The sequence below is a fragment of the Thrips palmi genome, unplaced genomic scaffold (genome assembly GCF_012932325.1).
Source record: "Thrips palmi isolate BJ-2018 unplaced genomic scaffold, TpBJ-2018v1 HiC_scaffold_19, whole genome shotgun sequence".
NCBI classification, from domain to species: domain Eukaryota; kingdom Metazoa; phylum Arthropoda; class Insecta; order Thysanoptera; family Thripidae; genus Thrips; species Thrips palmi.
The window spans coordinates 14054819-14066988 of record NW_023144628.1 but is presented as its reverse complement, the minus strand read 5'-3'; the positions used below and the strand labels follow the sequence as shown (position 1 = coordinate 14066988).

General features: G+C 50.2%; 1 non-coding gene across 1 annotated transcript; it reads right to left on the bottom strand.

The window, feature by feature from the left end:
• Positions 1-4544: 4544 nt before the first annotated feature.
• Trnaf-gaa lies at positions 4545-4617 on the bottom strand. The gene has a single exon. It is a non-coding gene; the product is annotated as a tRNA-Phe (tRNA).
• Positions 4618-12170: the final 7553 nt, after the last annotated feature.

Genomic DNA, 12170 nt, shown 5'->3' with positions numbered 1-12170 from the left:
TCTGTCTGTCTGTCTGTCTGTCTGTCTGTCTGTGTGTCTGTGTGTGTACACTACTCCTCCTGAACGGCTCGGCCGATCTCGGTGAGATTTTGCAGGCTTATTTGGTATATTCTTGGCTCGGCACACGCGAAATTTCACTATCCTAGCTCACGTGGTTCAGTTTTTATAGCCGAAAAACGCTTAAAAAACGGCGAAAAATCGAGTCTTCTGCAGGCAGATCACTTCTGTGTTGAAGGAAGGTGGGTCTGGGGGGCGGGGCCCCCAGCCAGGACAAGTTAAAAAGTTACAAGGATCAAGATTGTGATATCTGTTGATGAAACAACTCTATCTAGAATAAAGGGGGGCAGCCCCCCAGTATGCAAGTTAGAAGTCACCGACGATGGACAAGCCAATGCCTGCCGAAGGCAGGCTAGCGCCGCAGGCCAAGGTAGGTAAGCCAGGCGCGGATTGGAGGAACAGGCCGCGAGACATCGCGAAGCCTGTTACGACAAGACGCGGTCTGGCGTAAACCTACCTTGTACGTAAGAATAACCTACAAGGTAGGTTTACGCCAGACCGCGTCTTGTCGTAACAGGCTTCGCGATGTCTCGCTGCCTGTTCCTCCAATCCACGCCTGGCGTACCTACCTTGGCCTGCGGCGCTAGCCTGCCTCCGGCAGGCAATGGCTTGTCCATTGTCGGTTATTTTTTAACTTGTTGAATGCTGGGGGGCTCCGCCCCCCAGACCCCCCTACATTCTGAATAGAGTTGTCTTATCTGCAGATAACACGATCTTGACCCTTGTCACTTTTTAACTTGTCGAGGCTGGGGGGCTCCGCCCCCCAGACCCCCCTTTCTCCAAGCCAGAAGTGATCTATCTGCAGAAAACTCTATTTTTCGCCGTTTTTTAGGTGTTTTTCGGCTATAAAAACTGAACCAGTTGAGCTAGGATGGTGAAATTTCGTGTGTGCCGAGCCAAGGACATACCCAAGAAGTGTGCAAAATCTCACCGAGATCGGCCGAGCCGTTCAGGAGGAGTAGTGCGGACACACAGACAGACAGACAGACAGACAGACAGACAAAACTTTTCAACCCCACTGAAGTAACAGGCTTCGCTATCGCTCAGCCAATCATGTGAAATTAAACATAGTTGGGATTCGGGTTGGTGAGAGAAGTTTTGTGGACACACGGTCCAAAAAACGTGAAATATTGTCTCAAGTTACCCCGGTTTACGGTGCAGCTGGAGGTGGCCTGGCAGTCCGCCCTCTGGCTCCACTTGCAGGCACAAGGGGCACATGGCGTCCACCTGTCAAACACACACTAAGTGATTAGGTGGAATTTTGAACGGCATCCTTCAAACCTTACGAAGTATTTTGAGCATACACTCTAGATGTCTTACAATGAAAATTGACCTATGTTATTCATATGTTACAGTGGATTCGGTGCAAGCACACTACGAAGCAATATTCCTTCGTAATACGAATCTTTGTAGCTTTTTTATTGTAAGATACAAGGTAGGTTTACGCCAGACCGCGTCTTGTCGTAACAGGCTTCGCGATGTCTCGCTGCCTGTTCCTCCAATCCGCGCCTGGCGTACCTACCTTGGCCTGCGGCGCTAGCCTGCCTTCGGCAGGCAATGGCTTGTCCATCATCGCTTACTCCTAACTTGATGCATGCTGGGGGGCTCCGCCCCCCAGACCCCCCCTTCATTCTAGATCCCTTGTAACTTTTTAACTTGTCGGGGCTGGGGGGCTGCGCCCCCCAACCCCCCTTCTTCAAGACAGAAGTAATCTGCCTGCAGAAAACTCGATTTTTCGCTGTTTTTTAGGTGTTTTTCGGCTATAAAAACTGAACCAGTTGAGCTAGGATAGTGAAATTTCGCGTGTACCGAGCCAAGGACATGTCCAAAAAGTGTGCAAAACCTCACCGAGATCGGCCGAGCCGTTCAGGAGGAGTAGTGCGGACACACACACACACACACACAGACAGACAGACAGGAAAAACTTTTCAACCCCAATGGAGTAACAGGCTTCGCTATCGCTCAGCCAATAAAGTTCAAGGAGTTGAGACATTACGTTTAAAACGCATGGGATGAGATCTGCAATCAAATGAAATGAATACTTAGTATACAACCAGAATTAGATTAAAAATCAAAAGTTTTAAGAGACCAACCTTGAATATCTTGTGCAAGGCGAAGAGGCCTGCAAAGACGGCACAGACACCATAATATTCTGGCCGTTGCTCCGGTCAGATAGGGGCTGTCTACTAATACAAGGTAGGTTTACGCCAGACCGTGCCACAACACAGTGCCAGAGCACGACAACATTTCGCTGACACAGCTTTTGCTGAACGCGACGCGCCGACGGGCCGCAGGCAGCCGTGTCGCGCCGATCGACCCTAACCTCTCACAACACGCGGTTTCAGAGTAACGAACACTGCACTCGCGATAAACATACGCCACTGACTCTACACACAGCTGCAAGGAAACCAATAAATTGGTTACTGCATGACAACATAACGCCGGCGAGGTTAGGCGCGACCCACAAGAGTCGGCCGATAGCTCGCACGGCAGGTACAAAACAAACACTTGCACTTTCACGGTACTCACAAGGTAGAGGTCCTGCGATACGCTCCACGAGATGGAGTCGCCGCTCACGTTCAGGATATCTACCTCCTCGTCGGAGGATGCATCTCTCATGACAATTTATGACATCTTCACTCGACGTAACACGCAACACACGGCACAACACGGAAGGGAGGCTGGAGACGAAGTGAGCGGCTGGCGGGGGCGCGCCTCCCTTTATGGTTGCGAGGTGTGCCGCCGCCGCGCGCTCGCAGCACACCACTGGCCGGCCGCCCGGAACCCCCGAGCGTCCTCATTGGCTAAAATTCCTAATTTGCACCAATGACCGGAGACACGGGTGGCGGCGCGCGGCGACAGCACAGCTTCCCACGCCACTGCAGTCTGCAGGTTTGGACCGTTCCCACGCGAGGCAAGCTTGAGCCTGCACGCCGGGGGTTGGGGAGAGTAGTAAAGGTACCCCATTCTGACATGCGCCATTTTGGTCCCCCATTCTGACATCCCCTCCCCCTCCCCCTGAGCCGCCATCTTGGGCGGGCCTAACCCAACCTAACCTAAGGGGCGGCCATCTTGGGCGGGCCTAACCCAAGCTAACCTAAGGGGCGGGCCTAACCCAACCTAAGCGGGTAATTCTTTCCCAAGTCACCCGAGGTCCCGAAATCGATGTCTCCGATTTCGACGAAACTTTGTGGGTGTGTTCCCTATGTAGCAAAGAGCTCCAGAAAAAATTTTCAACTTTTTTGGTCGGCCCAAAAAATTTTAATCACGTATTTTGTAAAAAACACTGAAACCTGCACTAAAAATTTGTTTGTTGCCTGAGGGCGACCTGCCCGGTGGATTTTTTTTCTTTTCATGGTACTGAAAAAAAAAGTCCCCGAGAGCCACTTTAAAAGTCACTTGTTCCAGGAGATATGGACCAAAAAATTCGTTTTTCGCGAATACCCAAAAAATGCATCCGAATTTTTTGATGATAATTTTTTTTAGGAAGGTCCTGTGGTGGTCTATCACCCTTATTGGTTTTGGGTTTGGCCAATGAAAAACCGAATAAAAATTGCGTTTTTTTCGTTTTTTCCGCCGTTTTTGGCCCATAGTATCGCCATTTTAAGTCTGACTTAATGAGCGCCATTAGACTTTTTTTTTCGCCTTTTCAAGACGAATCGATTGATATAAGTTGAAGTCAAATCGGAGTATTTTGAAAAATCGCCTTTTCCGATTTGACTTCAACTTATATCAATCGATTCGTCTTGAAAAGGCGAAAAAAAGTATAATGGCGCTCATTAAGTCAGACTTAAAATGGCGATACTATGGGCCAAAAACGGCGGAAAAAACGAAAAAAACGCAATTTTTATTCGGTTTTTCATTGGCCAAACCCAAAACCAATAAGGGTGATAGACCACCACAGGACCTTCCTAAAAAAAATTATCATCAAAAAATTCGGATGCATTTTTTGGGTATTCGCGAAAAACGAATTTTTTGGTCCATATCTCCTGGAACAAGTGACTTTTAAAGTGGCTCTCGGGGACTTTTTTTTTCAGTACCATGAAAAGAAAAAAAATCCACCGGGCAGGTCGCCCTCAGGCAACAAACAAATTTTTAGTGCAGGTTTCAGTGTTTTTTACAAAATACGTGATTAAAATTTTTTGGGCCGACCAAAAAAGTTGAAAATTTTTTCTGGAGCTCTTTGCTACATAGGGAACACACCCACAAAGTTTCGTCGAAATCGGAGACATCGATTTCGGGACCTCGGGTGACTTGGGAAAGAATTACCCAAGCCGCCATCTTGGGCGGGCCTAACCTAAGTCAACCTAAGCAGGTCTGTTCTTGTCCGCCGCGCCGTAGCGGGGACCGTCCGGGAACGCTCTGTGCCGTGGGACCGTCCGGGAACGCGCTGTACGCGGCCGCACCGTTCCGCGCCGCGTTTGAATGTTCGCGCCGCCGCCACCGGGAGTGGGGGAACCGCGCCGTGACACGAGGGGAAAAATATCTGCCGAAACCCGGGATCGAACCGGGGACCTTAAGATCTTCAGTCTAACGCTCTCCCGTCTGAGCTATTCCGGCTGGAGTACTCAACTAAGAATGTAGTCTCTTTTTCAGGGGCCTAACCAGCATCTCCCCTGCAGCCGGGAATGGGGGGTGGGGTGGGGGTGAGCAAGAAGGCGGTGAAATTTGAATTTTTGGCACACTTTGGCACAAAATTGGCACTTTTGGAACAGAATTGGCAAAAAAATTGGCACTTTTGGAACAGAATTGGCACAAAATTGGCATACTTTGGCACTTTTGGAACAGAATTGGCACAAAATTGGCACTTTTGGAACAGAATTGGCACAAAATTGGCATACTTTGGCACTTTTGGAACAGAATTGGCACAAAGTTGGCACTTTTTGGCACAAAGTTGGCAAAGAAATTTTTGGGCTCTGTGAGGTTTACCATGTTTTCCAGAAAGCACGGACCTCCCTTAATTTTCGGTTCTTTCGGGTTTTTGATTTTATTTTTAGGGTTTTGACTTGGTGTTTTATTTTAGGCTGGAGGTGAAAACAAAGTTTAAACCTTTTCCGAGTCCAGAGACGGAGTTAGCAAACTTAAAATATTGTAACAACTAATTACTCCACCACTAAAACAAGATTATGCTGAACTTAATGATGCAAAATGATAAGGAAAAGATGGAGCAGAGCTTCACCTTAGTGACAGTTAATTTGAAAAATTAGATTCGGTTAATTGAACGACTATGAGGTGAAAGTGAATGAGAGCAACACACCAAAATTAATGCAACTAAATTAGATGAATGGAAATCATGTCAGCTTAGTGATGCAAACACCAAACAGTACCTGAGATTTTGGTGACTGAAAGCTGACTTGCAAAAAATCTCTTAATTTAAAAAAAAATCAAAATAAATGAAATCATGCAGGTATACTCACAATGGGCAACAGAACCACCTGAGGGAGGTGGGGGGGGAGGTCCACTTCGTCTCACCCATGGGTGCTGGGGTGAGCAGGTTGGCCCCTTGCCCCTAGGGGGTGTTGGGCGAAGCCGCGGAGAGGGCTGGAGGCAGGGACGGACTGGCCCGGGTGGGATTTGTTGGAATCCCACCCGGGCCCCCCTCCCGGGTATGGGATCCGGGCCCGCAGGGCCCGTCGTAGGTCCGTCAGGAGGCCCGGAACTCTCGGGTTCGCAGGGCCCGCGCCGTGGCCGTGGTGACGCTGGAAGGCCCCTACGCTCAACCAGCACCTTATATTTGGGCCCGAGCCCGGCCGCCAAGGGCTCCCACAGGGCACAGCACAGTGCACTCAGTGGGCCCAGGGTCCGGCCCAGGCAGTTGAGGGGGCCCACCAGCACAGGGCATCCTGGCTGCCGAGCGAGGGGGCCCGCATTCATACGTCTCTTCACGGGCCCACGTGCCTCCTGTGATACCGAAAATTTTGCCCGCGTTCTTAAACAGTCGGAAATTTTTCGGCTCGCTACGCTCGCCGATAGCTACACCAGTCGCTATTCATGTCACAAACCACAAGCAAATCAACGCCAGACTATATCAAGAGGGATCAATGTCTTGCGGCCCGCCACGTTCGTAGTTAAACGCCGATTTAAGGGGAGGTTCTGGTGAAAATCTTGCCATTTTCCAAATGGATCCTACAGTCATAATTTGTTCGGAATATAAAATTTTTCAGGGAGACTAAAATTTGACCTTTTAAGGCAACCATGCCAGGCTGTAATCCCAGTCGAAGAGTCTTTTTGAGCCTATTTGGCTGTATCTTAAAAAATCTCCTTGCGCATACTATTTTTCGTAAAAGGTTGACCTTGACATTTTTCAGTTCTTCGACTCATTTTCAAAAGATTCCGGCATGCATAGCTCGAAACTTCCATTATATTATTAATTATTGCTTTAAGCTGAAAAGTCCCTAAATTTGTCTATTTGGTACATTTTTGATCAATTTTAGTGAAATGCTTGGTTAGAAAGCTTGCGAATAAAAATGCAATTGACATTTTAAGATGGGCATGCCGGCATTTTTAAAAAATGAATCGAAGAAGTGAAAAATGTCTAAGCCAACCTTTTACGACAAAATAGTATGCGCAAGAAGATTTAAGTTATAGCCTAAATGAGAGAAAAAGGCTCTGCGACTGGATTCAGGGCATAGAATGTGCCTCCCCATGAAAATTTTAATAAATACTTGATAAGACATCAAATTTTTAACAAATTTTCACAGTGGGACCTATTTAGGAGAAAATAGCATTTTCACCAGAACCTCCCCTTAAGTTTAAACCTTCAAAACCAATTAAAAATCTGACAATATTTTCACGAAATCGAGAGGTTGAGGCTCGCTTCGCTCGCCAGGACAACGCGTTTTCATATTTCATCCACGCCTTTTTAAGTTAAGCCTGCACAGTACCTACATTTTCAACCCGCCCCTGCCCCTGGATGGTAGGCAAATCCGGGCCCCTTGGGTGTGTTTCCCACCTTAATCTTTACACCCCAGTCCGTCCCTGGCTGGAGGGGGTGAAATACTCCGTGGGGGCGGGGAGGGTGGGGGCAGCGGTGTCGAGGAACCCTCGCTGCCAGCTGGGGGTTGAAGTCATTCCTCACCGGAGCTCTGACACAGGGACGCATAGTGGGAGGTATTGGTCCCAGCCGTAGGAAAGCAGACTGAAAAGAAGAATAAGTTGGTTTTGGTGATGTTTTTTAGTTTGAACAGAAATGGAAAGTTTGTTGCGAACTTACTACTCGTGCGACAGCAGGTCCGGCGGGGCCTCGGGGGGGGCGCGACAGCGGGTCCAGCGGGGCCTCGGGGGGCAGCGACAACGGGACCAGTGGGGCCGCGGAGGGCAGCGACAGTGGGTCCAGCGGGGGCCTCGGGGAGGGCACCGACGGCTGCCTCCGATGGAGCTAGTCTCGCACAGATAGTCTGAAACAGAAAAAAAAATAAGTACAATGCTACTAAAACAAAATTTAAAATTTGACAAATGAAACGAACTTACGGCAAATGATGACCGACGATGCAAGTAGATCACCGGAGTGTCAGTCTCCTCAGTCTCCACAGTCTCCTCAGTCTCCTCAGTCTCCTCAGTCTCCTCAGACTCCTCAGACTCCTCAGACTCCTCAGAGTCCTCCTAAAAAAGAAAAAATGATTTAAAAACATGCCTAATAAACATATCTAGATAAAGTCCAGGCAAGACACTTACGTCATACAACTGTGAGATTAGAGAGTCACAGTCGGATGAGAGGGATGAGGTGGGGGAGGGTGGGGGGGGGGGGGAGGGAGGAAGCTAGGGGGTGTGGGAGGGAGGGGAGAAGGGGGGGGAGTTTCCCCCAACCCGAAGGGGATGGGGGAGAGGGGAGGGGGTGGGGGGGGTGAGCCTCACAGCTTCAGGGGAAGACGCACGCTCCTGTAAAAAAAATGAAACAAAATTTTAATAATGTGATAAAAATTTTCAATTGGCTAACCTTCCTCACTTATCTTTTCGCTTATTTTATTTTTAGAAACTTAAGACATGAAAAAATAAAACAGCCTCGATAAGTGAGCAAGGTTTTTGCGAGATATTCGAACCGTATTACTTTGTTTTGTTTTCATGAGAGAAAAAACAGAACGAAATTACAGTGCGAATACCTCTAGAGACGCAGCGAGCAACGAGAGCGCAACGAGACGTTTCATCTGCGCGCCCCGACTTACGCAAAATTAACGCCCAGTGGGTCGACATCCCGTCGTGTCGGCATCGCGCGACAGGCCAGCGCGCCGTGGAGGTAGGTAGCCCAACTGGCTCCAGTGTCCCACGCGGTCCCTGCTTCGGGTGTGCGAGAGAGACAGTTCGCAAAAAAGCGCGCTGCTCAGAGGCGAGAGAGAAAGCACGCCAGGAAGCGCACTACCACGAGTGCGAGAGAGAAAGCACGGCAAGAAGCACACAGCCGTGAGGGCGAAAGGGACAGAGCGACGAAAACATCGCAGTACCGTGAAGCGATAAAAGGCACTAAGCATACGACTGGCAAACACCACACGCGAACGACAGACGAAAGAAGAGGATGTAAACAAAAGCAACAAGTGCTGCTGCAGGGCCATGGCACGGCCAAGCAAGACAGGACTCGACATGCTCACACGCACACACACACGCATGCACACACGCACGCAAGGCAAGGCCACAAAGCCAAAAAACGTGATAAAATCGGAACATACTCACTGTGTATCGATTCACTAAGTCACGCTTAACTTAGTCATCGATACATTCAGTCCCAAATGGTAATTCTGAAACGCAAAGGGATGAATTGGATGACGCAACAGGGACGCCAGCGAGGTTAGGTCACCACGCCAGCCCGGCATCGACACGCAGCGCTCATTGCACATCGAAATGCGGATTTCGGTGTGAAAATCACAGCGCAGACTTTAATGAAAGGCTCCAATTCAAGTGAACAGGAGAACAAAAGGACTGGGCGTGTGATGGCGCCGCCGCGTGGTGGCCTGGCCTAGGCTGTGCCACTCGCAAAAAGGGTTTGCACCCACAACTATTTTCGACGGAAAAATACTCACTACCACTACAGGTTCCTCCTCTGACCCCTCGAAGAGGGCCCCGCTCACGTCAAGTTCAATTGATACGTCCTCTTCACTCATGGTAAACTCAGCGACTCAACAGCAGCACACACTCGCCGCACTCGACGAAGGACGACCAATGAATGACGGAATGACGCTTCGAGAAGCTTCTCGGCGGCGCACGGCAGAGAAGGGGTGAGCGATTCTCACGTTACGGGGTAGTTTCGTTTCTTCTGACTCCTGTGCCCAAACGAGCGCAGATATCGACATGGGGTTTGTTTCTGATGTTAGGGAGGGCCATTGCCCACTAAACGCACACATTTCGAAAAGTTCACGTTCGTTGGATTGGTCTACGTAGCGTTTGGAATACCCCAAATGTAACTTCCGTGATTGTCCAAAGAGAACATACTCGAACTTTCCGCCCCCACTGTGGCGGTGTGGTTCGGAAATGCTGCCAACTGTCGATGGGGATTCGAAGCTTGGCATGTCTCGAGCTAATTTCAACCGAAGACCAACACGCCAGACTTCTTTCAAAGGTACTTATGCTGCAACGAAAAATGTCCTCCGTATATTCAATTTAACTACACTAATTTCGAAAAGGCAGCTCTGGACTTCTCCCCAAGCCAAACTTTTAACTTTCCATGACACAAGCCATCAAAGTGGAGTCCCTGGGATATAATTGCATGGGTCACGGAAATCTAAGATGCTGTACACGGTCTCAAAGCGGGCTAGAGCATTATAAAATGGCGTGTATCAACAATTACCTGTAACTTCCGTGGCACCCTTTACCCAATGTTGCAGCAGTACTAGGTGAAAAATTTTTCCGCTGAAATGTCGGGCTTAGAGTATCATTTGACCCTGGAACGACTTTTAAGCCACAGCAAGCCCGAGTCAGCCGTTAAAGCCGATTTCCACACTTTGTAACTTCCGTGATAACGTAATTTCCGTGATCAAAACACCCACTAAAACGTGTGGGAATACCTTACGGCTCATGTTTTTAGGAAGGTAGTACAAGGTCTTTACTATAAATACCATTGCCATAACTCTAGTATCATCCAGGACCCCAATAATCAGAAAAACTTAATTGGATATTTTCCACTTTCGGCAAATCAGAGACGCCAAAACTACCCCGAAACGTGAGAATCGCTCACTTGTTGGCGGCAAATCTCGTCCCCGAACGGCGACGTAGTTCTGTCGTCGACCGCTAGATGACGCGCTGCGCGCCGCCAGCGCAGCCCGGCCCGGCGCGGTTTCCCCCACTCCCGGCGGCGGCGCGAACATTCAAACGCGGCGCGGAACGGTGCGGCCGCGTACAGCGGGTTCCCGGACGGTCCCACGGCACAGAGCGTTCCCGGACGGTCCCCGCTACGTCGCGGCGGACAAGACCAGACCTGCTTAGGTTGACTTAGGTTAGGCCCGCCCAAGATGGCGGCTTAGGTTGGGTAAGGCCCGCCCAAGATGGCCGCCCCTTAGGTTAGGTTGGGTTAGGCCCGCCCAAGATGGCGGCTCAGGGGAAGGGGGAGGGGGATGTCTGAATGGGGGACCAAAATGGCGCATGTCTGAATGGGGTACCTTTACTACTGGGGAGGACGCGGCACCGGACCGGCTGGACCTCTGATTGGTTATAATTCTGAATTTTCTTCCAATGACAAGCGACCTGCGCATCTACCGCGCTCGCTCCCACGTCACTGCAAGTTTAGACCGATCCAGGCAATGGCGTGTTTGATCTTGCACACCAGCGGGCTCTCGCTCCTCGCCGGGCACGCACGGTGCTGCGGCGCCAGGGTGGCGCCTCGGATCGGGACCTCGCGGTTCACTCCGCGTCTCGGGCCGTGGCATAGCGGCCTCGCGCTTCACTCGCGGCTCGGCCGCGGCATCGCGACCTCGCGGCGCCAGGGGCGGCTCCAGGAGGGGTGGCAGTTCACTCCGCGGCTCGCGCCGCGACCTCGCGACACGCCGCGACGCGCAGCGCCGCGGCGCCAGGGGCAGGTCCAGGAGGGGTGCAGGAGCGCCCCGGCCTTAGGTTGCCTTGGGTTAGAGGCGTCCACGCCAGGGCAGAACCATGAGGCCGGGCTCGCGCCGCGGCCTCGCGACACGCCGCGACGCGCAGCGCCGCGCCACCAGGGGCGGGCCTAGGGCGGGTCCGGGAGGGGGTTGGGTTGGGTTAGGCCCCTCGCGCGACTAAGGTTCGGTTAGGTTAGGCCCGACCAAGATGAGGACCTGCTTAGGTTCACTTAGGTTAGACTCGTTCAAAATACCGATCACCAAAAATTAGGTGCGATGGGTTACCCTCCACTTTGACTACCCGACAGATTTCCACAACCCCGAGATAGCCCGACAGATTTCCACACCCTTACTACTGGTGGGGCAAGGTAAAGCGGTTTTTGATGTGAAATAAACAAGAGCGAGTTGACCAGGTAAATTTGTGACACTTTTTATTTTATTTCCACACATCACAGAGCAGGAGTTTACACGGAAAAGGTGGTCTATGAATAGGGTTGGCTGCCTTTGATGTCACTTACTTCGGGTCCTACATGGCAAAATCACCATTTTTGGGTACACTGTTTTACTTTCCCCCTACAAAAATAGCAAAACCCAAGAACCCAAGAGATACTTTAAGACAATGAAGGCCCATAGGCGGCCCGAACGTTGGGGGGACTCGCCCTGAGTTACTTTACGCTCGAATTCTCGGATTTTAAACATGACGAATGCAAATATTGACTATTTCATTCGGTTTATCTAGCCCTTATCTATCATTGAGGAGTAGGCAAAAAGTATCCCGAACACACTGGTGAGCGGCGGGCTGTTGCCTACTAAGCAACTTCTTTCCACAGCTGTTGAGTAGCTGCCTAGTATGCAGGAGGTGATGAAACCAGCCGCACACCTGTGTGTTTGTGCTATCTCAAAGGCCATAACTTGTAATAACAGCTTCAATTTTCAGAGCATTTTACAAAAATCGCAAAACCCAAGAACTTCTTGAGATACTTTAAGACAATGAAGCAGGGACCTCAATGGACCGTCAGGACAAAAATTTCAAAAATCGAAGATGGCGTTCGGTGGGAATTACACTGTTCAGTTCACTGTTTCTTCGTTACAGTGAAC